General features: G+C 46.9%; 1 protein-coding gene across 2 annotated transcripts in view; it reads left to right on the top strand.

Moving 5' to 3' along the window:
• The window catches only part of PALM2AKAP2 (PALM2 and AKAP2 fusion), a 488976-nt gene that overhangs the window by 425460 nt on the left and 35737 nt on the right, over positions 1-27779 (top strand). The gene's annotated exons all lie outside the window — the stretch shown is intronic.

The following is a 27779-nucleotide window of genomic DNA, read 5'->3' as shown; positions in this document are numbered from 1 at the left end:
TTTTGTTTGCGTTATCTCCAGGCCTGGATATAGAAAGATGAACGTAAGGAGAAAAAAAAAATCAGATGTGCAAAAGTAAATAAATTATTTCAGGCCTGGCCTCAGATTCACTGCTTATGGAACTGAAAGCCCGAAGTCCTTGGACCACACAACACTGCCAGAATTTCATTCCCTGATCAGACTCCTGGCCTTGTCCAGGGGTAGCGGGAGCAGCAGGCCAGGGTTAGGACAGAAAACCAAGACTGGCTAAGGAAATGGCATGTCCTTCCCCACCCATGTCCTCCACGCTTTAATCCCCTCAGTGGCCCTTTGGTCTTAAATGCTCTCAAAATTAAGACCCTAATCCTACATGGTCTGGTTCCATCCAGCTCTCCAGATATCTTTTCCTCCAGGAGTGTCTTACCCCGTCCCAGAGCAGTCTTGGGTTTCTTGTCTGGGGTCTATCAAATTAGACTGACAAAAGAGAGTTATAAGAGGAAGACAAACAGTTGGCTGATCTTGTGTCCTGTGTGTGTGTGCGTGTGTGTGTGTGCGTGTGTGTGTGTACACGCACACACGTGCATGTGCCTCTGTGTGGGAACACTTGGTGATGAGTAACTCAAAGAGGTGGTTAGAACTTGAACTTCTATAGCATCTTAGCAAAGTGATAATTTTATAGAAAAGTAACAAGACCAAGGGTGGTGCATTGTGAGAAGGCGGACGTAGGGCAGCGAATGGTGGGGAAGCAAGGTGTGTTAGGAATGTTCTTCTGGTGCCAGTTTCGGACTGATGAGGGTCTAGAGTTGCCTCCGGTGATTAACTTCTGTGCTGCCAGTAGAGAGAGAAGGGGGACACCTTACAAAATCATGCCCTGTTTTTAGGCAAATAGGGGGAGAACAGAGAGGTTTTCTTTTCTTTTTCCTTTTATTTTATTTCCTTCTTTCTTTTTCTTTTTAAAAAAATTTTTTTTTTTTTTTTTTTTTTTTTTTTTAACTTTTGAGTACTCTGTACGCCTACCAGGGAGCTTGAACTCTCAAACCTGAGATCAAGAGGCACAAGTTTCACGGGCTGAGGCAGCCTGAACCCCACAGAGAGCTTTTCTTGTATTATCTGCTGCATCCCGATGGCATTCATCTCAAAATAATTCTATGCCGGGGTGGCATGTTCTGCTCCCCTGCACCAGCCTCCAAAGCCACCTGCCATTTTTGTCCTTGCTCCTCTTACTCCTAACTCAGGGCCTTTCTGGAACCTGCCACCAGCCTCGAACAAGCTTCCGTCCCCCTTCATGGCTTAGTTAACGCCTTATCTTTCAGATGACAAGTTGTTACTTCCTCCCAGAAGGCTCCCCTGACCTCCCTGACTAGCTCACGTTCCCCTGTTAGAGGCTGTCAGAGTACTTTCTTCCCAAGCGCTTCTCACAAATGCAACTTTACATGTATTTGAGATTGGAAAGTGTCTTGTTTCCCCACTACAATAATTTCCAGAGGGCAGCTCCATGCCTGTTCTCCCCATTGTGCCTGGTCCACGGCACTCATTTGCAAGAGTGAATGACTACATGATTGCACGAAGGAAGGAAAGCCCAGTGCGGTATTCGCATCTCACGGCGACTGACGGCAGCGTCCGTGCTAAGTTACAGCAAGGGAAATACTAAGCAGGTAAACAGCTCACATTTCGTAGCCGTAGTGTTAAATTTAAAGGGAGAACTTGGGGCACTTGGGTGGCTCAGTCAGGTAAGTGTCTGCCTGTGGCTCAGGTCATGATCCCGGTGTCCTGGGATCGAGCCCTGCATCATTCTCCCTTCTCAGGGGGCCCTGCTTCTCCCTCTCCCTCTGTCTGCTGTTCCCCCTGTTTGTGCGCACTCTATCTCTCTCTCTGTCAAAGAAATAAATAAAATCTTTAATACAATAAAATAAATAAAAAGAGAACTTGTTGCTTCTCACTGGAATTTACAGACTTTTAGACCACTCTTGGTTTAAATAGCCTAGAGGGCTCTTTGAGGGACGAACAAGGGAATTTCACAGGTTCGGCTTTTGATAAAGCTTCGCTCTTTCCTCTCAGGTGATTGTGCTCAGGAATCAGAAACTGGAGTGTGGCTGCTGTCGGAGCATTTCTTGGCAGTTTTTCCTCTGGTTGATTTTTCTACTTGTCCTTGAATTTTTATCGGAAGGGGAAATGTCCCTTATGAATCCAGGTGGCATATGGAGAACCAAGACCTCTGGGATTAGGCAGAGCTGGGCCCTCGTTCCCAGAGCTCCCTTGAGTAGAGACATCATTTGCCTTATTGGCAAGAGACCAATTTTTTTAAAAAAAATTTAAGATTTTATTTATTTATTTGACAGGCAGAGATCACAAGTAGTCAGAGAGGCAGGCAGAGGGGGTGGGAGGGAAGCAGGCTCCCTGCTGAGCAGAGAGCCCAGTGCAGGGCTTGATCCCAGGACCCTGGGACCATGACCTGAACCGAAGGCACAGGCTTAACCCACTGAGCCACCCAGGTGCCCCCAATTTTTAAAATTTTTATCACATTCTTTCTTGCTCAGATTTCTCTTGGCTTCATGAATATGGATCCTTCTGCTTCCCTCTCCTTTCGGGCTCTGTTTGATCCTTTGAACATCTAAAGGAATGCCAGTCCCACCATCTTGTAGGAACCACTCAGGGTTCTCCATCCCATAACAGTGAGGCCTGATGAGTTTCCCCTGGGAAGCTCCCATATTGCTGTTTGCTTGTCATTTGGCCCCTCGGTTCCATTCTTCCTCTTGCCTGTATTCTAAATGCAGCCTGGCACATTTGATGAGTTCTCTCTCTTGTTTCTTTTTTCTTTTTTTTTTTTTTTGAAGGGCAAGGTGTCATATTTTGAGTTCATGTCAGTCTCAAACTGGAAACTGTCCAGACTTTTGTTTGGATTTCAGATATTAAGCCCCAAACAAATTAAGATGTAAGTTGAAACAGTTCCAGATTTGGTAATGCTTAAAATTCCTCCCGCAGCACAAATCGTCCCTCACTTGAAGCTACCCTAAGTACCGTTCTTGAATCTTGAATCTCTGCATTCCTTGTAAACACTCATGGTAAAAACAGTTAACTATTAATCTGCTTGTGTTCCAGTGACTGAGAAAATGAGCATCAACACTTCTGAGGCCTCATCTTATCAGGCTCTGAGGGCTGGTTTTTATAGCTAATGCAAGGCCTTGGTTTATCAGCTCCACTGGCCTGGAAACTCCTTAGACCCTGAATATTTGGGATGAGCAGAATGGACCTCGCTTAGGAATTCCAAAAAGGCAGAATCAAGATAGAGAGCTGCCAAAGCTCACAGATGTGGAATGAAACCCATTTGTAAACCTGATTCTTCTGCTCAGTTGGTAATGTGCTTAAAACCTGGACTCACTTGAGATTTTGGTAGCTGGTTAGAATATTTCAAATCCGGAATTATGCTTCTTTGTGTATTTATTTGTGAAACATAATGATGGCGATTCCAGGGCCCTGTAAGGCCCTGTGGAAATCTTCAGAGCGGATTCCGTCGTCTTTGTGCTGCAGAAATGCAAAATGGTAACTGTTGATAGGTGTCTTGGCTTGTGTGGTTGTATGTGCTCTATGTGTCTTCAGACCGGCCCTTTTCTCTCCAGAACTCAATCCCCCAATTGAGGTATTATTGACAGATTGATAAACTTACTCAGGTTAGTAATACTATCTCGTAGGTTATAAACTGTGTCATCCTACACCACCCCTGTGGTTTATAGGAGGAGAAGGAAAGATGGCAGAGGAGCGAGGCTGGAAGCCCTTCAGACTATAAATCGAGGCAGGGCTCTGTAGACCTTTTAATGATGAGTCTTTAGAACAGTTTCTGCTTCCGAAGCTTCGATAATGCGTATCTCCTATGTCTTCTTTTGAGATTGGCTTGTGGTAAAGCCTGTGGGTTTACCCACAGAAGGTGCCAGAAGAGCGGGCACAGAGGGAATTTGGATGGAAATGATTGCACTGTAGTTCCTAGGGAATAGCAGTAGTCCACACCAGGGCTCCCAGTGTAGCATCTAAATGTTTCTGTCATTGCTGCTTGACATTTGGTTGCTTTGTGGGTCCCACTTGGGAACTGAATTAACTTCAACACACTTGATGGAAGCCTCTTTTTTCCCCTACGGTTTGGTGGACGTTTTATCGTTGACATTCATAATTTTTTTCTTTTCCTTCTTTTTTTTTTATTTACGTAAAGTCTGTCCTCAACTTGGGGCTTGAACTCGCCGCTCCAAGACCAAGAGTTGCAGCCTCTACCAGCTGAGCCAGCCAGGCAGCCTCGGGAGTAGTAGTTTTAAGGGACTCTGGTTACTTACCCACATGTACACACATACTATATATATGTCATTAAAGAAATAATCAGTTAAGGGGCGCCTGGGTGGCTCAGTGGGTTAAGCCTCTGCCTTCAGCTCAGGTCATGATCTCAGGGTCCTGGGATCGAGCCCCACATGGGGCTCTCTGCTCAGCAGGGAGCCTGCTTCCTCCTCTCTCTCTACCTGCCTCTCTGCCTACTTGTGATCTCTCTCTCTCTGTCAAATAAATAAATAAAATATTAAAAAAAAAAAAGAAATAATCAGTTAATTAATTAATTTATTTATTTGTCAGAGACAGAGCACAAGCAGGTAGAGTGGCAGGCAGAGGCAGAGAGAAGCAGGCTCCCTGCCGGATAAGGAGCCGGATGCGGGACTCGATCCCAGGACCCCGGGATCATGACCTGAGCTGAAGGCAGCGGCTTAACCTACTGAGCCCAGGTGTCCCAATCAGCTAATTTTAAATAATGTCCATCTGGTGACTAGGAATTCATATGTTTTCAAATCCCTTATATCCGTTTGATCCTTTTCATACCCCGCCAGTCTTCAGTGCTGATCAGCAGAGATAATGAGGTGCCTGAGTCCTACTGGGTTCAGTTGCTCCTTCCTGGAGTTGGTCACACTTTTTTTTGGCATGTGGGCAGGGATAAAATTTATCAGTAGGCAAATCCAGGAGGAACTAACTGTTACAAGTATCCTTTTAGACCTGCAAGCTGCCTCAGCCAGCTAGTTCATTTTGCACCATAGTCTATGGGGTTTTCATTTCAAAGCTTTTTGTGTGACTCGGTGAGCAGCCTCTGCTTGAGAGAGCAAAGCAGCCCGGGTTGTTATAAACGGACTCTACACCCTCTCACGTGTAATGCTCTCATTTTCCCCTTCAGAGTTTTTCTGTGAGAGCCAAACTCCTTACTCTTGTTTTTCCCAATAGAATTATACAAATTATTACTTGTCACCAGCAGCCTTGGGGATTTTGGAAAATCTCAGGGGGCTACCTCTGTGTAACTCTGCGGAGGAGAGCACTTCTTCGACAAACATGGTTTGGTTTTCTTGAGGAGGAGAACCTGGGGTTCATCAGGTTAGTTTTTCTGACGTGGAAACCCAGGTGGAACCACATGAGGTATTAGCAGGGTCACAACTCTGACCCCTAGATGGTGAGATTTTGTGACTAAAGGAGACCAGAAGTCCAGAGAGCTGGGTGCACAGTTGTTTGGCAGGAAGAAGATTTGAACCCTGGGGCGCCTCGTGGCACAGTCGGTTAAGTGCCCCACTCTTGATTTCTGCTCTGGTTGTGATCTCAGGGTTGTGAGATCGAGCCCCGCCTCGGGCTCTGTGCTCAGCAAGGAGTCCGCTCGAGATTCTCTCTCTCTCTCTCTCTCTCTCTCTCCTTCTGCCCCTCCCGCTTGTGTGCTCTTTCTCTCTCTCAAATAAATAAATAAATCCTAAAAAAAAGAAATAAGAAGATTCTAGCCCCCCAGAGCAGCTTCTAGGGTGTGATGTGGGGAACTGAACCAAAAGGGGGAAAGCCTATTCTTCTAACCACCTCCGGATCCCCCCTGGGCATTATTGCTGGGGGCACGTGTAAGGCTGCAGCCTTCTTAGGGTGGGGAGAGGAGCAGGAGTTGATGGGTGTGTGCTGGAGCCGAGTCACTGAGAGGACAGGTAATGGGCTCCCTGTGCTTTTCCTGTGCACTCGGCTCCCTGATTCCAGGTGCACTGAGGACTAATGTGCTTTCCCCGGTGCACAGCAAGGTAGGAGACTAGTGGAGAGAGAACAGCAGCCAGGAGTAGATGGGAGAGAGTTGGTAGACAAAGTCTTGTGTTGCTTTGTGTGTGTACACAAGCGTCCACGTCCATCAACAGTCCAGAAATTGGATTGCAGTTCAGTCCTCAAATGGCTTGTTTATGAAACTGAAAGCTTCTATCTCCTTTAGGAAATATTCAATTCCAGCAGTTAGCCCCGAGGGTTAAAGAGCCTCCCTCTCCACAGTTTGCTTTGTGTGGTTCCCAAACAATGCTTTGATGTGCAAGGCTCTCCTAATGGAAGATAAGCCATCAATTAACCCAACTGGAAGGTTAAGCTGAAAGCAGACTTTTCAAGGAAGGGATTATCTCCAAGTTAACCACTGATTGACGTTATCTATCTGGGATGCGTTCTTATGAAAAGGCTTAATCTCCACCTAGACGGAGGGCAAGGAGGGTGCAGAAGTATTGTAGTTATTTGGTTTGTTTTGAAAGTTCCTGTAGAAATTAGATCTTGGGTCACCTGAGCCTGGGATGGAGATGACCATAGTTTCCTTTCCAAATAAGTTGCCATTTGAATTCCTTCAAGAACTGGTCCTAATACTATTAAATTGCTAGGGGCTTTGTTTTTATTTTCTTTACAAAAAGTGAGCAGAAGCATCTATTTTATAAGAGTTTTTTTTTTTTTTTATGAGAGTATTAACAATATTGTGAATTTAAGCACAGTCCAGATGAAGCAGACCGGTAATTGTGTGCTTGAGATTTGAGATTCTGATTTCAGAACAAGTTTTCTTTATTTTGACTTTCAAATACCTTAAAATATTGACGAACTCTAGTGTTAATTTCCATACAGATTTCCAGGAAAATAATTCATAAATTGAGCTATTTCACTGTTACTTTTTTTTTAGTATGCCTTCTGTTTTCTAGTATGTTTAGGAAACCAAAAGGGGGCTATGAAAATATATATTGTCAAAAACACAGAAAGTAGAATAGGGTAGTTATTCTACCACCCTGCTACAGTCAATAATTTATTTTCTTCTTGTCTTTTTTCCCCTGTGTTTGCTACAAAGTGTAATCCGTCTACCTAGATTCTATTTCCTATTTCCTATTTCCTCAGCCTCATAGAATGTTTCCAGAATTATGTCCATGATATAATGGGTCCAGAGTTTCTTTTTGGGGAGAATGAAAAATTTTAGAAATAGTGGGAATGATTTACTACATTGTGAATGTAATTAGTGCGACCACAGTGTACTTTTAAAATGACAAAAGAAAAAAGGCAATTTTTACATCATATATATATACATATATATATAATGTGTGTGTGTGTGTGTATATATATATATATATATATATATATATATATATATTTCCCCCCACTGTTAAGAAATGAAGTTCAGCTGAGTAAATTTAAGGATCTCATTGGCTTTATTAAACAGTTCCTGGAATAGGCAGCATCCCATCCAACAAGCAGAGGAGAACACCAAGGGGGTGTATAAAATGGAAGACTTTCATGGGAAGGAAAAAGATGGGGCGAGAAAGTTTTAAGCAAAAGAGAAGACAGGATTATTCCAGGCAAGCTCACTTCCCCTCTGGGAGAGGGACTGGGGGGCGGGGTCATGTTAGGTGGATGACCTCATCTTCCTTTGGGGGGCTTGGAAAGAGCCCATGTGACAGATGATCTCATTGGTGCTTATCAGAAAATTCCAGATTGACAGATTAAGATTTCTGGGGGAGATTCGAACTGCAATTAGGTTAGGTATTAAGCCCTGGTTTACTTGGCCTGGCCCAGGTGATGCCATTTGGGGCCTCTGGATTTCTTTTTAACACCACATTGAAAAAAAGTATATAAAAGCGATGCCCCCACATTGTTTGCCCCCCCCTTTTTAAAGATTTTATTTATTTGACAGAGAGACACAGTGAGAGAGGGAACACAAGCAGGAGGAGTGGGAGAAACAGGCTCACCGCTGAGCCAGGAGCCCGATGTGGAGCTCGATCCCAGAACCCTGGGATCATGACCCAAGCTGAAGGCAGATGCTTAACCAACTGAGCCACCGAGGCGCCCCCTTTTTGAGAAGTAAAGCATTGATGGATTTCAAAGTTGTAACGCTGGGAGAAAATGTTAGTGTGGGCTTTATTTTCCACAGGATTCAAAAACCAGAACTTTTTAATACTATATAGCCTTTGAAATAAGCCTAAAATTTAAGAGGAGAATTTTCAGCAATGTAGTGGCATGTTATTAAAACTTCAGAAATGGGGCGCCTGGGTGGCTAAGTCCGTTAAGCATTGACCTCCGTCTCAGGTCATGATCCTGGAGTCCCGGGATCAAATCCCACATTGGGGGGGGGGGGTCCCTGCTCAGCAGGGAGTCTGCTTCTCCCTCTGACCCTGCCCCCTCTCCCTTCTCATGCTCTCTCTTGTTCTCTCTCTCTCTCTCTCAAATAAATAAATAAAATTTTTATAAAAAAAAGTAAAATCCAAAAACCTCAAAGACATCATGTTTCAGGCTTAAGGTCATTAAAGCCCCTCCAGGAACACAGCGGCTGTTGTGGGAAGGAGGGCCCCCATCATGGATGGTGGCCCTTGACAGATAATGACAGATGAATAACTCTTCCAACTAAATTGCCAGCTCCCCAACACAAGTGAGGCGGAACCCTGCCCATAGGGAGTTCCTACAATAACTGAGTAAGTTCTTGAGAAGGACATCCAGGTGTGACAGCAACATTCTGCCCAGGTGTTTCTGCACCCAGGAGGCTTCACGGGGAAGCAGATTTAACTGGGCCCTGCAGAAAAGCTGAGTGAGAGAGAGAGGGCACCAGTGAGGAAAACAGATGAGATTTGGAAAGGGTGGCAGGCTCTTAATTCCAGATTCAGGAGTATCTTAAAAAAAAAAAAAAAAAAAAAAAAAAGATCTGAGAGCCATTTATTAAAGGCCTCATCGGGGACCATCTCTTGCTTCTTTCAGTTCTTAGAGCTATCGAGTCAGGGTTTAGGGAGTTACAGACCCTCAGGAAACGTCTGTGCTACACTTTTGTGGCCGGAAGGAAGACCTGGAGCGAAACCATAGAGGCACCGCCGATCTCAGGCCTCCATCACAGGTGCCCAGGGTTCAGATCACAGGCTGCTGTGTCTTTCCAGACCACACACCTGACTTTCTTTGCTCCTGGGACATGTGGTCCCAGACATTGTGGATGTGGTGCATTCAATTCCAGAATTCTTAAACAGTGCAAAGATGCATCCAGGCTTGCAAAAACAAGGGCAAGCTGGATACGTGAGTCCAGCTGGGATCAAGGTTTTCAACATTTCCTACTCTTAGGATATTGTTTTGGGTTCATATCCCACTTTGAAATTCACTGACCCCATACCTTGTTAAGTATGAACTTGTGAAATCAAGACATGATCTTAAAGAATGTTTTCCACAACAAGTTCAACCGCAGTACGGTGGAGAGAATGCACTATCTTGGGCGTTTCTGTGCTGCACAGTGACATTGAGGGAGGCTGACTTAGTGGGGAGCTGACAGACCCCTCATTAGCACTCCACTCTTTGCAGGTGAAGTCTTCCCTCCTCCTTTTTCCATTCCCCTGATGGCCAAACCCTTTGCCAGGCTGAGATGCTGGTGTTCTAACCGTCTGTGCCGGTTCTGAGGTTCAGCATGTCCTCACTGATGTGGGGAGCATGGGTTGGGCTTATTTCTTCATTTTGCATAGGAGGTGCTCAGAAAAATGAAGGGAAAAAATGGGAGATTCAGCGTTTTAGAACACAACAAAGCAACATCAACATCGTGGTGTAAGCCAGCCTTCCGGTACCAGCATCTCACAGCTTGAGATGTTTGTTGATGGGTTCCTGAGCCGTTGAAGTCCCCACCTGCATGCCAGGCCCCTGTTATTTCCTGTTCTTGTATCCCTACCTTCTGTCCTCTTGTTTGGGGAGGCGTCCACGTCCGGAATGGACTGGCTTCTCCGGACTCCCTGCTATTGTGGTCCAAACTGTGTACACGACAAATAGACATTCTTGGGAGTGGCCAGACATTATCTAGAGAATTCCAACCATTCAGCTGAAGAGAAAGGCCCTCACCCAGAGCATTTAGAGGAGAACTCCAGGCATCTCAAGTAGGGGCAGATGGCAAACACAACCTTTTAAGACCACCATCCGATTTGGGCTCAGGTCATGATCTCAGGATCTTGAGATCGAGCCCGGTATCGGGCTCCACGCACAATGGGGAGTCTGCCTGAGATTCTCGCTCTCCCTCTGCCCCTCTCCCTGCTTGGGTGCTCATGTGCTCTCTCTCAAATAAATAAATCTTAAAAAAAAAAAAAAAAGACTACCACCCAAGATACAGCTAAGAGCGCAAAGTGAATTTTCCATTTGGTGGGCCATGGCATGTCATACGTCTTAGGAAAACAAAAAGGATGTCAGTATCTGCGTCTTTGTTGTGGACTTTGAGTTGCTGGGCAAGCCAGGGCTTGGATCTCAACTCTGTCACTTACTTGTTTTGTGTCCCTGGGCAAAATACTTCCACTCTGAGCTCATTGTCTTCACCTGCAAAAGAGAAATGATAACTTATTCCAGAGTATTGCTGTGTGGCTTTATGGAGATAATGCATGGAAAGAGCCTTGTAAATGGCCTACACATTGTAATGTCCAGTTCATAATTGTGCCATTCCTGTCATTTTTATTTCCCAGAAAGGAAACTAGCCCAGGACTAAGCCAGAAAGCATGTGAAACAAGAGTTCTAGGATCCAGTGAGAGCAGGAGGAAAAGTAGACCAGGAATCACAGAGCTCATCTTCCTTGTTTGATAAGCCTCGAGTCTAGATTGTCCCAACTTCTAATTCCAAATCTACGTGAGGCAGGGTCATAGTTCATTGCCCTTAGACAGGTGGCCTGGGGTCAATCCTGGACTCACTATTTACTGCTCAGTGTCTTGAGGCGAATCACTTTAAACTCTGGATCTCAGTTTCCTTAACTGTATGGTTAGAGATGTCAAGGGTCCTGGCCTCAGAGTCTGGTTTTGAGGAATAAATGTGACTGTGCATTGAAATCATTTAATGGCAATGGCTAGCAGGTCATCAGGGCTCATTATAATGCTACAACCACTTGGTCATCAACCCCACCCAATACCTTCAAGATTGGTGGGCGCTGTCTTCCATCTCCAGTTTCACAGGGTGCACACCCATCGACAGCTCTGAGACTCCAGCTCTGAGACTCCGAAGCTTCAGTCTTTGCAAACTGGCCTCGGTGGACATCGGCGCCCACCCGTGCTTCCGTTCTGTGGAGGCACTTGGTAAGCCTGTACCCGTTGCTGCTTGAGTGTACCCTTACTCCACAGCTCTCCCTTTGCTCTTCGTGTTTGGTTCGTAAATTTTAAAAAGTGCAAATGCCATGGGGCCACTCCCCTCTGACAAAGCTTGAAAAATTCTGTTGTTGGCTTGCTGCCAACACAGAAAGCCAGGGTGAACTGCCTCATGTGGCCCGCTTACCTTGTTCCGTCTCGGGGCCAGATGCCTTCACGTGCTGTCTCTTAGGGAGTCTTTACAACAGCTTTAGAAGGTGGGTACGTTGGTTTCTTATTGCTGCTATAACAAATTACCACAAAATTAGTGGATTAAAACAATAGAAATGTATTCTCTCACACTTTAGGAGGCCAGAAGTCTGAAATCCAGGTTGGTGGGGTTGGTTCTTTCTGGAAGCTGTGAGGGAGAATGATTCATGCCTTTCTCCTAGCTTCCGGTTGGTTGCCAGGAAGCCTCGGCACTCCTTGGCTGGTGGATAGAATCGCTCCAATTTCCACCCTGTCTTCATACGGAGTTTTCCTTCTTTGTGTATATCTCTGTGTGTTTTTCCTCTTATAAGGACACCAACCATTGGAGTGAGGGCCCATCATAATCCATGAGGACAGCATTTTCACTAACGACATCTGCAAAGACCCTATTTCCAAAAAAGGTCACATTCTGAGGTTCCAAGTAGACTTGAACTTTGGAGGGAACACTGTTCAGCCCACTACCGTAATTATACCCATTTAACCGATGAGGACCCTGAGCTTCAAGAGAGGAGCAAATCCTTCGTGTAAGCATCATGCAGTCCACATGTGACCCCAGACAATTCAAGCCCTGACCTCCTGTTCTCTAAGACTCATGTTCTTCCCACTGGTTCCCCTTACCGCACATAAATAAATGGAGACTAAAATAAGGCTCTAACAATCATGGCAGCAAAATGGTTAGCAGCGATCAGCTCCTAGATCAAAGAGGGCCTCTGGGGAGTGAGCAGGATGAAATAGAGTCTGTGCGAGTGAATGGTAACCCCCTTTCTTGTTGCTGGTTCTCAGACTTCATCCTGTTTGCATAATCAGCATAACTTGTTGGCTCTCGACCTCAGTACTCTGCTCCTGGGATTCTGTGGCCAGGCAGAGAGAGTCCTCATAAATGAGACACGAGGTAGTCGTTGGAGTCTGTTGGCATCGAGAGAAAGGAAAGAACGCATTTCTCAGTGTGGTGCCAAATACCCTTGTACAGCTCTCTTGCACCCCATCTTACTGCTGGCTTCTGCTTATCTTGCGTCCCCTAGGGGCATGGAGAAATTTCATGCTTTCCTTCTCCCGCAGAGGTTCCTTCCTGGCATTCAGAGCCACAAAGGCAGTGGACGGAAGCAGGTGACTGGCCCTCGGCCGCCTCTAGAGCGCGGCTGCCCAACCTTTTCCCAGAACGTGGTCCTGCCCTGCTGGCCCAGGGCAGGTTGGGATAGCACAGTGCTGGGGGCACAAGAGAAGTGATCCGTGGCCTTACCCTCATTCTGGCTACAGCAGAGGACAGAACCAGGGTCAGGTCCTGAATGTCAGGGGCGAGCTCACCTTGGTGTCAATCACAAATGCCTCTCTGGTCCCAGCCTCACAGTCCTGAGTTGTCAGGGTCATTGGTTTGCGGCACGAGGTGCGAGTCCAAAATTCGGGTGGGCCTGGCTTCAGCCTTTCCTGCCCTTCGACTGCCCTCCGAGGGTGCTCTTCTTCGGTAGACCAGTGTCCCCAGCACCTGTCCTGATCCAGAACTGCCACTCACTCCTGGCAGAGCAGGACGGGCAGATTGACCATCTGGACTTTCCCTGGAGTTCTCTCTTGCTGTCAGCACCGGAATCAAGTGGACCAGGGGTCTGTCTGCTCTACAGTCTGCCTTCTCTTGTGGCTTTGTGCTTCTGATGAAACTTAAGAAAAACTAAATAGCAGTTCATAGTGACATGAATAACCGTGATGATGAAACCTGTTCTGTGAGGGGGGGTCCAAACCTTCTAGAGCCTTCCAGCAGTTCCCTTGTAATTCATATGTAGCAGATTCAATAGACCCAAACCTTTCTCCTCTTGGTAGGTGGTAGATGCTTTTGTTGAGTTTTCTTGGAGCTCACCAGGTATTTCATTTTAAAAGTACTTCTTGATTGTTGTGGTTTCTTTCCTCCTCCAAACTTGTGAGCCTGGTCGTGGGGTAGTGAAGGCAGGTGGTGCGCTACCTCCCGTCTCTGAGCAGGGAAGAGCTTGCCGGGTGAGTCTACTCCAGGACTCAGCTCCTGGCGAAGTCCCCTCACTGCCCAAGGGCTGGGGTCTGGGGGACAGATGGGAAGGGATCCTGAAGCAGAATTGGCACTTGGGTCTGGGGCCCATGGTTCGGGATTACCCCAGTGCAATTACTGCCCAATCTCTAAACTGCTCAGCATTCATTTTTGACATTAATAAGAGATGAGATGGTTTTGCTTCCAGATTACCAGATTTGCCAAATCCCAAATGTTTTTTTTCCTACTGTTTTTAAAACTTGACTAGAACCCCCCCAAAAAAGATGTAAATTCAGTGTGTGTGCGTGTGTGTGTGTGTGTGTGTGTGTGTGTGTGTGTCCACCACTCTGCTTGTCTTACAGGGGAGGTTACTAGTTGGACTCACCTGCACATTTAAGTTGAATGGAGGAAAAAAAAAAAACCCAACTATTGTTTAGAATAATAGATAAAGTCAGCCTCCAATTTTTTTTTTTTAAAGATTTTATTTATTTATTTGACTGATAGAGATCACAAGTAGGAAGAGAGGCAGGCAGAGAGAGAGAGAGGAGGAAGCAGGCTCCCTGCCAAGCAGAGAGCCCGATGCGGGGCTCGATCCCAGGACCCTGGGATCATGACCTGAGCCGAAGGCAGAGGCTTTAACCCACTGAGCCACCCAGGTGCCCCCAGCCTCCAATTTTTGTTCTCTACCGACTGAGCAGACCTTCAGACATTTTTCAGTGGGGTTTTCCTATGACATATCTTGTCTGTGACAGTTCATGGAATTCTGTGACATTTGACTTCCCAAGAAGAATTTGGTTACTCACAAAGTGTTACGCAACTTTTCTGGGAATAGGAAGCTCGTGGAAGGAAAATGTCCATCTATAACAGCAAGCCAATTTCTTATCTTTGATGATAAAGGAAGATTATATGATGGTAAGATGGACAGAGAGAGACTGCGCCTTAAAGGATACTGGATCACAGCACGAAAGCATCATTTCCTCAGGGACGGGCTGCATTTTGACACATATTTACTCGTCATGGCTCAGTAAAGGCTTTAATGTTCATTGTATAGATAGAAGATGAAGTGTAAGAGACACTACAATACCTAACAAGTAGATAAGCCTTAGTCTATTTTGTTGTTGTTAGAGAGAACACATGTCCCTGCCATGATTGGGGAGAGGCAGAAGGAGAAAATATAGAGAGAATTTCAAGCAGATTCCATGCTGGGTGGGGAGCCCAGTGCGGGGTTCAATCCCAGAACCCTGAGATCATGACCTGGGCTGAAACCAAGAGTTGGGTACTTAACCCACTAAGCCCCCCAGGTGCCCCTCCTAAAGCCTTTCTAAGCAAATTAGAGATTCCTTTGGGCAACATTTAAGTTGTCAATATTCCCATCAAATACCCAGCTAAGTGCAAATAGCTTGAAAGACTGGCTCCGTGCTGAGGTGCAGAGTTACATGGAGTTGAGACTCGGAGGAGGACCCATCTGAATGGTAGCTGGGGAAAGCGCAGCCATGGCCATTTAGAAAGGACATCTGGAGGGGCCGAGACCCAGGTTCCTTGGTGTGTGCCTTGCATTGGACCTTGGAGCAGTTTGAAAAGCCACAGACCTCCAGCTCCCTTCCATCCTGGGAAGCCTGTAGAGACTTCCAGGTACCAACCTCTCCCCTCCTCCCTGCTTTGCGATGCCTTGCAGCAGCCTGGCCTTACCATTTCTAAAGCCAGCCTCTCTCCCCACTGCCTGCTTCCATCTGGTTCCTCCTGATCTCAACAAGTCTACTTTGGAACATTCTGTCACACTAAGGTGTACACACGGGATGGCTACATTTAGCCAAATAAACTTCAACCCAAGGGGTGAAGTTCTGACAAGGGGAATGTCTAAGACAGCCAAGTTCCATCTGGGAATCCTTGCAGTCTCTCTTGGCACAAGTATCAAGCAGCTTCATAGGCTGAAGCGGCTGCTCCTGCTCCCATTTGCTGGCTTCCTTCTTCTGAGCTCTGCCCTTGTTGTTACTGGCTCAGAATTACCGAACATTTCCTTTTTGCCCAAGGCTCACCCTGGCCTCACACAACCACAGAGATTAGAAGCAGAAAGGAAGTGAACTTTGAGACTTCACCTGGTTTAGGTGTCCCATTTCTCAGACCAGAAAACTGAGACCCAGGAAAGAAAGACGGGCTTTCCAAAGTCACGTAGCAGCAGGTGCGTGGTTTCAGAGACCGCCTGTTTGTCCCTTGCATTTGCCACCCCTTTTGAGCCTGCACGTACTTCCTGGGTTGCCTCCTGAGCTGCCCTCTGTGGGTGGGAGTCGTGGATTCTAGCCAGAGCTCTGTTCTTGACCAGCCGTGTCACCCTAGGGAAGACACCTGATCGTCGCAGGCTGGGGCCCGCCCCTCTGTGGAATGGGTGAGAAACTCCACCTTGCTGTTGGTGGAGGAACAGAGAAGCTGTGTTAAGGAAGGGTGTTTGACACAGATTGGCACCCAGTAAGTGTGCAGCAGATATTGCCGAATGGTGGACTTAAGAGCGTCTACTGCCTTCAGACCCTGGCTGCTGGGGGCTCGCAAATTGCCCTCTGCTTCCCAGCCAACCAGGACCCGATTTCAAAATGCCTTCACTTCCCCCAGCGCCAGACACCCTCAGAGACTGAACAGGAGATCAGGTTACAGCACAGGAGAATTCAGCTGGCAGTCCAATTTATTTTTGTCAATTCAGGAAAACCACCCCAAGCTCCGAGGCCATGTGGAGGGGGGGGTGGGGGTGGGGAGCAGCGGTGAGGCGTGAGCGCTGCATGTAGCTCTGCTGAGTCCTGACAGGAGAGCGACGGCCGTTCAGGGTAGGGAGGCTTTTGCTGTCTGTATGGACCTTGCTGGTTGAATTTTGCCCTGTGCCTCCGAGTATAAACCAGTTTTCCTAAACTCCATCCTATTTTTGCAACTGGAGGGAGGGGTGTGTGTGTGTGTGTGTATGTGTACAAATGCATGTGCACAAATGTGCGTGCCTGAGTGTACATAATTGTGTACATGTGTGTGAGTGAATATGCATGTTCCTTCCTAGGGCTGCCATAACAAAGTACCAGAAACTGGGTGGCTTGAACCACAGAAGTGCACTGTCTCACAGACCTGGAGACCGGAAGTGCAAAAACCAGCTACCAGCCATGCTTCCTTCTGAGGGCTGTAGGGAAGGATTTTTCCAAGCCCCTCTCCTTGATGCTGCCTCTCTTATAGATGCTGCCTGCTCTCCTGTTTGTTCACATTGTCTTTCTTCTAGGTGTTTCTCTGTGTCTAAGTCTCTTTTTATAAGGGCACTAGTATTGGATTAATGACCATGTAACTTGATGACCTCTGTCAGACCCTGTCTCCCAATAAAGGCACATTTTGAGGTACTGTATGTTTGGATTTAGACATACGAAGTTGGGTTTCAACCTGTAACAGGGAGCATGTGTATGTACAAGTAGGTCATGAACCATAGCATCTCAGACTCCAGTCAGGAGTGTGCCAATTAACGATGAGGTGCCTGGCTGGCTCAGTTGGTAGAGTGTGAGACTTGATCTTGGGGTTGTCAGTTTGAGCCCCACGCTGGGTGCAGAGATTACTTAAAAATAAAATCTTTAGGGAAAAAAAAAAGAACTCGGCTACTACTTAAATAATAGTACTTTTTTTTTCTTTTTTAGTTTATTTATCTAGTTTATTTATTTATTTATTATTTATGTACTTTTGATAATCTCTGCATCCAACGTGGAGCTCCAACTCCCAGCCCCAAGATCGGAAGTCATAGACTCCACCAACAGAGTCAGCCAGGTGCCCCTCAGATAATAGTACTTTAAGAACACGTATTGTTTTCTCTTTTGTGAACAGGGAAGATTTAAAATAATTTTTTGATATATATATCAACCTCCTCCCACAAGCAGAAGGGCAGGTGTGATTATGGAGAAAGTCCTAGGTACCACTCTTGCCTCTTGGCTTGAAACCGTGCCACCCCTGGTGCGTGATTTCCCCGCCTCACGTTCCTTTAGACAGTTAAGTAGCATCTTGAAATGCCTCTGGCTATACTACAGAACATTCCAGTTATTCCAAAGGGTGCATAAATTCAGAGTTTCCATAGCACTCCCTAGTGACTTGGTATCACCAAGTTAGCCCTCAAGAAACCCCTGGAGATTTCTAAATAAATGTCAGCAGATTAAAAATGTCGTTTAGATGTTGGAAATAGTTGTCAAGTATGGTATACCTTTAGCTTCCTTTTCAAAGGGGGCCTCCCTGGGCTCCGTCTACTTTGATTATTCTTTCCTTGACTTGTATTCTTGGGAGGGTCCCAGGAGGTCCACTTTGTTGGCCAAGCCGCGGACCGCAGGGCCGTCCTGCCGCCAACGTTGGGTCCCTGGGGTGCTCTATCAGGAGGAGCTGCTCCCAAACAGACCGTGAACTTCTGGCTCTGCAGGACCATGCCTGGCGTTTGCCCTCCTCTCCCTGTGCTCTGTAAATGTCTGTTCTCTCTGTCTTCTCCAGACTGAGTTTTTCATGGCCCTACAGGGACCTGAATTCTGACTTTCTAGTCAGCCAGACAGAGTTATGTCAGGCTTTTCTAGGTCAACCCAAAGTGGGGGGGCCAGGTGGGTGGGATGTGGGGGACAGTGTTGGGGACCACTCTGAATGTACCTAGGCAGGGGAACCTACATCAGTTCCCTCGTTAGCCTTCGTGTGTGGTGCTGGGTGGTCTGATTCTGTGGCGGAGAGTAGGGCATGTGTGTGGCCCTCGTGTCTACCTGAGGCATGTAGAGATCCTTTTTTGGGGGTTGTTGCTGTTGTTTGGTGGCAAAAGATACGGGTGAGCTCTGAGAAAGTGGGCCCACTTCACCCTGAGACATCATGTAACCCTTTAAATGATATCCCCCAAAGACCATTAGAGGACCAAAAAAGTGCATGTGAGATAATACAAAGTTAAAAAATTGTTGGCTACGAAACCATATGTACTGTCTGGTCTCGACACTATTAAATACATATTTCTGCAAAGGAGACTGCAGTGGAATGCCATAAAATAATAACTGTTTTCCTCCGTGTGGAAGGAAGATGAATAATTTTTAGTTTCCATGTGAGCATTTATTCTTCATAGACACACATGCCCATAGATCTCTTTTACCTAGCTCGGCCATTTTCCTGGATCTTTGGGATCTTTCAGATTTTGGGCTACCTCCGCACCACCAGGGTATTAATTCCCTGCTTGCCCAAGGCCCATCCGTGACTTGGTTTCAAGGAGGTACCGGTAACTGGTTCCTGTCAGCTGGAGCCCGGGTCCTCCGAGGGCCTGGCGGGGCCCGGAGGCCTGTGGACGGCTCCTGCCCTCCAGGCTGGGCGGCTAGGGAGGGGCCGGGCCTCTTTGAAGGAGGTTAAAGTCCTTCTTTGTGTGAATGGCCTTTTAGGGAGCAGAGGGAGGGGCAGCTGTGACATCATAGTCTTCAGTCAGGAGGCTCGGAAGGAATTTGTCCAACTTGAGCCAGTGCGCAGGAATCTGTCTGGGAAAAGAGGCAGTTCTGACTGGGGACGTTTGAGACACACACTGTGGGCAGGGTAAGCCGAGTCTGCTGACCTCTCTGACTGTCCTTTTCCTTCTGGTCTGAAAGGAGTGGGTTCCTTTCGGAGGCCAGTCTTGGTGGAGGGGGCCTCGGTGTGGGGATGGCGGTGGGCCGAGCTGGGGAGTCCTTTTCTGCTGGAGAGAGAGGGGGCAGCTGAGCTCTGACTGGTGACTTGCTTCTCTTTGAAACCTCGTCAGACTCCCCACTTTGAAGTTAGAGGGCAAAGAGGAAGCGCGTGCAAAGAAAGATTCATAGGTCCTCTGTGGGCCACGGAGGACGGTGCGTGCGTGTGTCTGCAAGAAAGAGTGTGTGTGTGTGTCTGTTCTGGTCCAGAACAGGAGCAAGTGACCCAGTGATTCTGGTAACTGGTTTTCTAGGGACTTTATTTCGTCTCTAACAAGGCCTTGTTGGGGGACCTGCCACATTCATGGAGTGACTTGGGGCGTTATGGGAATGTGTGTGCCTGTCCCAAGTAGGAGCCGGGGCGGGGGGACAGGAAGAGAAGCTCATCAGAATTGTTCAGATGTGGAATGTCATCTGTGGAAAAGGGGTTAATCTCGGAAGTGTCTGGCACTGTTTCCTCTGCTCCTGGCTCTCTTTCTCAACATAGTGGATTTGTGCTGGGTCCTCAGTGGTGCTCAGCTTTGGGTCTCTGCCATTAGTGGCTGGCCAGGCAAGAACCCAAGATCCTGAACTATTTTAAAACCAAGAGAGACATAGCTGAATTACAAAGAACTAAAGTGAGTCTTGCCTTTGCTTTCAGCAGAATTAGTTACCCTAGAAAGTTCTGGCTGCACAAGCAGCCAGAGTCCCCTCTGTGGCCTTGATGGTGGTTTATTCTGGAGGTGGGGAACTGCCCTGTAAAAATCGCCTCTTGGTGAAAAGGGCCGCTGGGAAGAATAGCATCTGAGCCCTTGACAGGGCACAGAGTCTGTTGCATTGAGGAGGAAGTGAAGCCTGACCTTCTTGGAGCAGAAAGGAAGCCTCTGTCCTCAGGGCAATCCTGAAGCCTCTGCTGCCATTCTCGGTCACTCCTGTAGGGAATGGATCTCCAGGCAGCTGAAAGAAACAAGCCTTTCACCAGTTGCTGTAGGAAAGGAAACAGCTTCGTTCCTCCCTCCAACCCCCCTGCCTGCCGCGTCCCACCTCCCCCACCCCCCGCCCTGCGCCCCCATTTTCAGTTGCTTTCATGGAAGGCCGGAGTTCTAAATGTGTTAATCAAACAACACCTTGACATTTTCCAGATGTGTAGCCTGACATCTGAGCTGGCCGGTGACTTTGCAGCTGGGTTAATGGGAGTGCTGTTAACAGGGCAGGCTGTGGTCCTGGGGAGACTCCGTTATGTTATAAATGGACCACTTTCCTTCGACAGAAGCTCGAGCCAAGACATAGTTTGTTCCCAACGAAGGGAATTTCCAGAAGTATTTGCATCCCATCGTCAAGCCTGTATCTGTACCAGAAGCCAGAGAGAACAGCAGGATGGTGAGGCCTTGGAAAGTCTCAGAAAGAAGGGCTGGGCCTGCGGGAGCAGAACCGTCTTTTCAGAGTTGTCCCGGTCCTACTTGGCTGTCATGCGTCATGGCAGAGGGTCCAGGAGCCGTTGTTAGTGTTCATTCCCTTTATCAGGGGGTCATAGCATTAACCCTGAGCCCTCCTGCTCTAGATTTAGCCTGCACCTGCCCAGGAGCGCTTAGGGGCTTTAAGTCTGGCCTATTTCCATCAACCAGGAAGGGGTCGTTCTTGGGGAGTGAGGAGGCTTCTGGCTTCCCACAGTCCTCACAGGGCCCTGGTCCTCCAGGCCGGAAGAAGCTCTGCGAGGGGCGGAAGAGGAAAGGCTGCCTGGGCCTGGGACTGGAATGTGGCCCAGGGTGATAGCCTCTCCCCTCCTCTTCCTGGCCCAGAGGCCTGAGGCTGAACCACGGAAGGAAGCAAGGCGTTCTCAGACATTTCCATTCTCTGTTCCCTCACAGCGGTGGGTGGAAGGGGCCTCCTCAGAGTCGCCGCACGTTCTCCGGCCTGCCCCGAGCCTGCCATCTTCAGCAGGGAGGGCCCAAGGAGCTGCAGGCCAGCTGCTGAAGAACTCAGGTGCTCTCAGCTTTTGCCATAAACTCTTTCTAGCCAGCCCAGTTTGCGCTATCGACAGAGCTGGGACTTCCTTTCCAGTTAGCACGTCCTCTGCCTTGTGCTTTTTGCTGTCTTTATGGGAGGTGGAACTCAAACCCTCCAAGGCCGTAGGCTCCTTGCTACTGAGTAGGGACCGCCTCAGAGCTCAGGGACCATCCCCTCTGCCCCCCTCACCGTGGCCCTGGCCCAGGCCTTGCCACTCTACATGTAGGTACTCAAGGCATGCTTATCCTTGCACTGTGACCTCCCTCTGCCCCAGGTCTCCAGCCCGTAGCTCCATTCCAGTCCCTCCAAGTCGGATCAAGTTTAGGAGACTCATGGGGGCATCTTGCAGGTGTCTGGGCAGGATCCATTAGCCAGGATGCATCCCCTCCTTCCATTCACCTTTGTGACAGAAACTACAGCCAGGAAGTGGGGTCCCATAAGAAGCATTCTAGAGCGTTCCACCGCACAGACCACAGAACCAATTCTCTATGAACAGCAGTCATGTCCTGTGTAATCAGAACTCGACTTAGGCAAGAGAGAGAGGGTAAGAAGGGAGAAAACGGGGATATTCTCTGGTTGCACAGCTATGCGGAAGTTATATTTTATCGCCACGCCTCTGTTCCTAGGCCAAGAATGAGTTTGTATTTTTGGTGAAACTTAAAAATAACTGGATTAAAGGATCAGGTCACCTATTATCTGGGGAAGAGTGTTTCTAATTTGACTATCATGGCCTTAGTAGGAAGTAAGCTGGGTTATTCAGAGGAGAAAGCTGGTGGGGCAGCGGGCTCCTGATGTGTGAGTGATTTGGGTCACACTGTGCATTTAGGCTGGGAGCCCTGAGGTCACAGCTGGTAACAGGCGGTTTCAAGGGGTAACAGCCTGAGGGTGATGGGGAGGTCGGCGGGGAAGCCGGGAACACAACCAGCATTGAAAGCACAGTGGAAGCTTCAGCATCTTGCTTGCCCCTGTAGCAGAGGATACCTTCCTGCTTTCCTCCCTGGGCCCAGCCAGATCCGCTAAGGAAAACGTACCTCCTGCAAGGTCTTTCTGCTCACAATGTGCCCAGCTCTGCAGGCCCAGGCTCCCTGGGAAGAAAGAGCACACCGCCGTCCATCACCCAGCATGCCAGGTGTCAGGCCCCTGCTGTGTTTTGTGTGCAGATTAAAAACTGTCTTCTAGAATCTCACCTGTGCTGTTGACTAGTCACAGCTCTAATGCATGGTGACCGTGGCAATACCTGGGACACGGAATCTGAATCTTTTAACCCTGGGTTGTTTGGAGGAAGCGGAGGACACTCCTTCAGAGGCCAGCTAGCTGGAAGGGTAAAATCCCCGACTGAGCAGGAAGTCAGCACCCTCCTTTCTAACTGGAGGGCTCTACAGGGAGAGCAGAAGGTAGGAAGAGGAAACTCAGTCTCCAGGAAGGCTGTCTGTGTTCGGTTCTGGATCAAGAGGAGAGTGGGGTCTCTGACTTCTAGAGCCAAATCGTGAGTCTCTCATCACTTCTAGAGGTACAAGGGTGCAAAATATCGACCAGAAATCCAAGGAAATATTCTTGAGTAAAAACCATCCACCCTTCTGAACATTATATCCCTAGTCAGTTTGGAAGCCTGTTGTCACGGAGGACACTTTCTGAGGTATGGGGAGAGAATGTGAAGAGCTGGCCTTCAGATCCTGGCTGTGTCACTTTCTAGTCAAGTGACCTCAGGAAAAATCTTTCAGTTTCTCTAAACCTCTTATTCTGAAGTTCTAAAATGAAAGTAGAAAACTCCGCCTTTCCTGCATACCAAAGGGCCCTGTTACCAGGATCAGCTGAGAGCGTGTGTACACACATGCCCTGTGAACACAGCGTGTCCACAGCGGAAGGGGGTGTGGTTCTCCACTGTCCATTCAACCGTGTCCTCAGACTTGGACTTTCAGAGACAGGAGACAACTATTTTATAATTATTTTATGCAGTTACTCTGATGATGGCAGCAGCAAGTGCATCTTCTAATTGTGCTCAGCTTTAGCTAAAATGAACATTTGAGGACCTGAGGTAGGAAAAGATTGGGAGGTTAGAGGTGCCTTAGGTCCAACTTTTCGCCTTGCCCGGGCCTTTCTCCTTGAAATGACTCATGTTGATTTCTTCTTAAAATCAAAGCTTCATCCTCCCCCAAGCTCCCCACCCCCGACCCCGGCACCGGCCGGTCCTCCTCCAAGAAAGTCAACCAGCTCCCAGAGAGAATTTAGTATTGGTTATTAACACTTTAGTCTGAAATTGCTTAATAATAAGGAACATTTACATTAAACACTGCAGTTTACATAGTACTTTTTGAAAAGATTTATTTATTTTATTTTGAGAGAGAGAGAGAGAGAGAGAAGAGAGTACAGACGCACGAGGTTGGGGGACAGAGGGAGAGGGAGAGAGAGAATCTCAAGCAGACTCCCTGCCCCACACAGGCTTGATCTCATATCCCGGAGACCGTGAGCAGAGCCAATCAGGTGGGAAGCTTAACCGACTGAGCCACCCAGTTCCCCCTTACTTAGTGCTTTTAAACAACATTATCTAATCAAATTCCCCAAACAGATTTGAGAGATCTTGTTATGAGTCCTGCTTACAGAGGAGTTGCGTTCTTCCAAGAAGAGTCCCATGATTGTCTTACGCAGGGTCTGGCAGAACTTTCACAGGAGACACGGGGCCCCCATGTTGTAAATTAACCCATATAATTTGCTTTGCATAACTATTAAACACATGTTTGTAAATAGTGGCAGCTTGAGATGCTACCTGGCTACCAGGTTATAATAAAAGCCGGTCTTGGACCAAGTCCTGGCACTCATACAGACATTTATTAAGTAAACATTTGTGGGGCGCCTGGGTGGCTCAGTGAGTTAAAGCCTCTGCCTTCGGCTCAGGTCATGATCCCAGCGTGCTGGGCTCAAGCCCCACATCAGGCTCTCCTCTTGGCGGGGAGCTTGCTTCCCCCCTCTCCCTGCCTGCCTCCCTGCCTACTTGTGATCTCTGTGTGTCAAAAAAATTTAAAAAAAAAAATTAAAGAAAAATAAAACATTTGTAAAAGTAGGCACAAAACCTACTGTCTTAAACCTCAAAGAAACCTCCGCTCTGGAAGATTCTAGACGCTCCCAACTCCACTTGGCATGGAGACAGATGCAGCAGTTTCACAAAGGCAGGATTCCCTTACTGTGTAGTAGTTCAATAACCAGAGTCCTCTGAGCCGAGGGTGGGGGTGGGGGAGGGCTGTTCGTTTTCCGGCTCCAAGCACCTTCCCAAAGGTATAAAGCCCCGATGCTCACTCTGTCCCTAAATCCTATTCAGGAAAGGCCAGAGAACATCTGGAATCCGCAAATCTGAACATCACCAATTTCTAACGTTTATTATGCTAATTGACAATCCGGCAATTTTCACTGATGAAAACCCATTTCTCACCTTAACTGTGCCAATTAGCAAAGCCTCAGGGGGTCCTGGGAGTTAAAGAGAGCTGAAGTACCCAGGAAGGAAGCCACCTGCGGAACATGGAATTTCTGATTAGATCCTGGTTGACCATTCTTAGAGGGTTATATTCCCAGTTAGGACAGCTTTCTGCCCCGGAATAGGAATTAAACTGATTCAGACACACACAGCTGTATTATATTGTCTCTGTGCACATATTTTAAAGTAAATAGTGGACATCCTGACTGGCTATTAACTATTGCAGGAAGCCTGGATGTATGAAGCCATGTATCGTGCTGTTAGGGCTCCACCTGGAGGGTTATCAGGGGGAATCCAAGGATTTCCCTTGGGTCTCTTAGCACCCTTTCAAAATCTGGTTTGGTGCTTCTTTATTTTATTTTTTAAAGTAAGCTCTATGCCCAATGTGGGGCAGAACTCACGACCCCCAGGCCCCACAATTAATAGTCATATGCTCTGCTACTGAGCCAGCCAGGTGCCCCTGATGGGGTGAGTGGGTGTATGTGTGCATGGGTGTGTGTGTATTTTTAAGATTTTATTTATTTATTTGATAGAGGGAGAGCAGACAAGCAGAGGGAGAGACGGAGCAGCAGATAGAGGGAGAGGGAGAAGCAGGCTCTCTGCTGAGCTGGGAGCCCAAGGTGGGGTTCAATCCCAGGACCCTGGGATCACAATGCGAGCCAAAGGCAGATTCTTAACCAACGGAGCCACCCAGGTGCACTGGGGCACAGTTTATTTTGAGGACTTTCCAGTTCATTTAATGAACGTATTTTATCTGAATCTGGAATCAGGTTCATCTTATCTGAGGCATGGAGAAAATTCCAGTCTTTCTAATCTTCAAAGGGAGCAATGAGCACTTGTTGGTTTAAGCAAAACATCATTTAATGACACCAAGCCCAGATTCCTGCCAAATTTGTGCTGTGGACTTTCCAGCCCACTTCCATTTACCTGGGCTACTTACTGGTGGCTTTGATTGCATCAGGCCATCTTGCAGGAAGGTAGATGCATCCCGTTGAGAACAGAACTCAGGAATTTGCTCTTGGTTACGACTGTTGCCGGACTTTACAAAAACTCAGGACCTCTGATGCATGGTGGTGAATCAGGAATGAGCGTTGTCTCTTTCATTACTTCTACCCTGATTTGGATGTAAGAGCTGCTACTACCTGAAGTAGATGGTTCAACCGAGTATCAAGAAAAATTTACTGCATTTGTGGAAAGAAGTGGGAGGAGCCCCCTTGAAACTAACAGGAAGCAGAGAGAGCCGTTTCCTGTTTACACCCTCCAGTGTCTTCATGTTTTAAACAAATGTATTGGAACAGAATCGTCTAGGTTACACTGGGACTCCAAACCCTGGCTTTTAGCCAGTAATTAGCATTTTTAAAGATCTCAGTTTGCCACATAGAAGGCATTCAAGAAACGAGACTCCTTGTATCTGACTCAAAGCTAATGGTAGTGTTTTTGGACACTGTCAGCTGCTATTCTCAGAGTTAAAATTTTGAATTGGAACATGGCCTTGGGAAGATTTGGTATAATTTTGAAGTTCTAAAAGAGAAAAAATAGCTGACAGGGCATCGGCTTGGCATGGTCCAACGCTTGACCTGAAGCACCCAGGAGAAAGACACGAGATGTTCTGGGGCTGTGCTGTGGAACTGGGCTCAGGACCTCCTGTCTCTGTGATTAGCAACAGGAGATCACCTTTCCCTCCTCCTGACCAGAGTAAATAAACTCCAAAATAGACTTACGACTTCCTAGGAAGTCCAATTTTTGTTAAGAAAGAAATATTGTCTCCTAGAGCTTATGGTTGCTGCTGGTCTTATTATGACCTTACAAAATAAGCCTCCTGCTTGTTTAATGAATGTTTAATCAGTAGATCAATGACTAAATGAAATGTAGAATGAATTATTTGCCTTTTAGCTTCCTTTACTGTTACACTGCCCTCTTTCCTCATGTCAACTAAAGTATTTTATGTTTTAGGAGGATGGTGGTTTTCAACCATAATACAGTTCTAATAGCTTCCTACCATTTTCCTAACTTTTTTCCCCTTAAACCAAAAAGGATATAAGAAAAGCTCTATTTAGTCCCATAAAGAATGTTAGCAGTAAGTCACTGGGCAAATGACGCCGGGGCAGGAGGGTCACAGATCATCGGATTCTCACTGTAGCAATGCCTTGTATCTCTTTTTGTTGGTCTGTTTATTCCAGTAATAGCTTTCCATGGAGTGGGCTGATTTTGACCTAGGTTTATTTGAAATTGAATGACAGCCAATAAGTTTCAGGCATTCATATTTTCTGTAATTCTTATTGACCTAGAAGTCACTGGCAATTGCCTTACCAAAAGGGAGTCTAGTTAATGTTTTTAAAAGGCAGTGAAAACATCTTTGACATGCCTCTTGAGTTCACTCTAAAGATAAAAGAACCCCTAGTTAATGGTGGTAAAAAAAATAAAGGTATTAGCTTTATAAATATTAATGGTATTAAATACCAGACTTGCACAAAGACCAGAGCTAGACTGGAAGATCATCTAAGACCAGAAGGTATTGACAAAGGAATAGTTGTTGGTGCCTTTAACTGAAGAAGGAACATAAATTACCTGATTGGATTAAATCTGGAGGAGAATGTAAAAAATGCAGAATGAGGGAAACCCCCAGTTCATGGAGAACCATGAGACTTTTTCAGCATTCTGACAGCAGTGCAGAGCACATAGGGTGAGTCCCCATGTTGTTCCAGGTCTCATGAAGAAATCCATAATTATGCACTTTCCTTAGAAGGACTCTGAAACGAATCCCCTGGGAGTCCTCCAAAAGTGATGTTTTTTATAGCATTATGTTCTAAGATTTTAAAATCATTTACACAGATTAAAACGATGCCACCTTGCAGTTTTGGAAGTATGGAAAGTATGGAAGATGGAAGTATGCCACTAATGCGAGGTACACTATGAACTTGAGAGAGGAAGACAAACTTGACCAAGGTGTCCCTGAAATCCTTGAGGAACACTCCCTAATTCACGTCACAATTTACCACTGAATTATCTAAGATATACCAGAGACCTTCGGTGTGAAAAAAATATCATCCTAGAAGTTGAAAATTAATTTTACTAATGCCAAATAAGAAAATTGCATG

The sequence above is a fragment of the Meles meles genome, chromosome 11 (genome assembly GCF_922984935.1).
Source record: "Meles meles chromosome 11, mMelMel3.1 paternal haplotype, whole genome shotgun sequence".
Classification (NCBI taxonomy): Eukaryota; Metazoa; Chordata; class Mammalia; order Carnivora; family Mustelidae; genus Meles; species Meles meles.
The sequence above is the reverse complement of the archived record's forward strand: the minus strand, read 5'-3'. Positions and strand labels throughout refer to the sequence as shown.